The sequence below is a fragment of the Callospermophilus lateralis genome, chromosome 4 (assembly GCF_048772815.1).
Source record: "Callospermophilus lateralis isolate mCalLat2 chromosome 4, mCalLat2.hap1, whole genome shotgun sequence".
Lineage (NCBI taxonomy): Eukaryota > Metazoa > Chordata > Mammalia > Rodentia > Sciuridae > Callospermophilus > Callospermophilus lateralis.
Window position 1 is genome coordinate 84770885 of NC_135308.1, and position 1308 is coordinate 84772192.

Below are 1308 nucleotides of genomic sequence, written 5' to 3' on the forward strand. Positions count from 1 at the left end.
TTTTTTTTTTCTGATTAAGGACTTTTATTTTCTTTTACTTAGTTGTGTTCCTATTATGTTCCTATTATACATACAAGCTGATATACTAGTATTTTCTTTTCCCCTAGATATTATGAGGAGAATTTTTCCACTTTTTAAAACAATAAAACTGTTTCAAGTAGACAGAAAACATTTCACACATTTTTTTTAAACATCATTAGCTATTTAGGTCTCATTTTCTGTCTTTTCAAATAACCTTGAGGAACATTTTGTAACAAAACTTATTTCCTTAGGTACTTGATTATGCAAATATTATTTTTAAAGACATATATTGCATATGCATGGATATTAATGAAAAAACTTAAAAGTGAGTGAGTAGATACAGTATAAGTTGCAAGTGAGGAAGCTTTATATAATGAAGTAATTGTACCTTAACACAGTACAGAGTGCTTGAAAAGAAGTTAGCTAAATCTCCAACAAATATAATTTATATTCCAATATGCATAATCTTCATTTTCATGAACTATACATGAAGATTAATGTCATTAATTTGCAATAACACCTGTGTCATATAGCTAAATATAGAACAAGGCCTATATTTGGGAGGGAGGATGCATTCTATTTATATGTCCAATTTGAGGTGCAATCATTGTGGCAAGAAGTAATATTAAATGCATTAGAATGAGAAACATGACTGAAAAACTTAAACAATAAGCAATGAATTTGGAATTAGCCTTGGAATCCCATTCTAGGCTTCTCAACTTTTTCTTTTAAAGTATGGAACACTTCATGAATTTGTGTGTTATATTTTGTGCAGGAGCCATGCTAATCTTTTCTGTATTGTTTGGTACCGTTTGGGTATCTGTGCTGGGAAGACAAGCATCTTCTTAAACTTATTACCACCAAAAAATATTCCATTCATTGTCTCTGACTTCCCTTGTTGTATTCTCAATCCAATTTCTGTCTTATGGCTTTTCCTATAAAATAAGTGGCACTATTATATAGTAAATATTTTTCTCACTTACACTCAAAGATATGAAGCTTTCAATCACTGCTTCTGGTGTGTAAGATAACCAATATGATCTCATGAGTTGACAGAATTCCAGCCAAAGGCAAAGAAACTATCCATAACTTGTGCAGAATTATGCCCAAAGAATGTCATCTTCATTGGGATTCTTGAACTACCGAAATTATCCCAAAGAACCACCTACTCTTTTAACATGAGATCCATCTGGTTTCTAGAAAGGACAAATGCCTTGAACAAAGCCATGTGTTTGGGCTTTTATTCTGCTATATTAGTACTTTTCTATGTTGGTATTTTAATAATTT

General features: G+C 31.0%; 1 non-coding gene across 1 annotated transcript; it reads right to left on the reverse strand.

Annotated features, from left to right (window-relative positions):
* Positions 1-750: 750 nt before the first annotated feature.
* Positions 751-862, reverse strand: LOC143398685 (U6 spliceosomal RNA). The gene has a single exon (XR_013091293.1). It is a non-coding gene; the product is annotated as a U6 spliceosomal RNA (small nuclear RNA).
* Positions 863-1308: the final 446 nt, after the last annotated feature.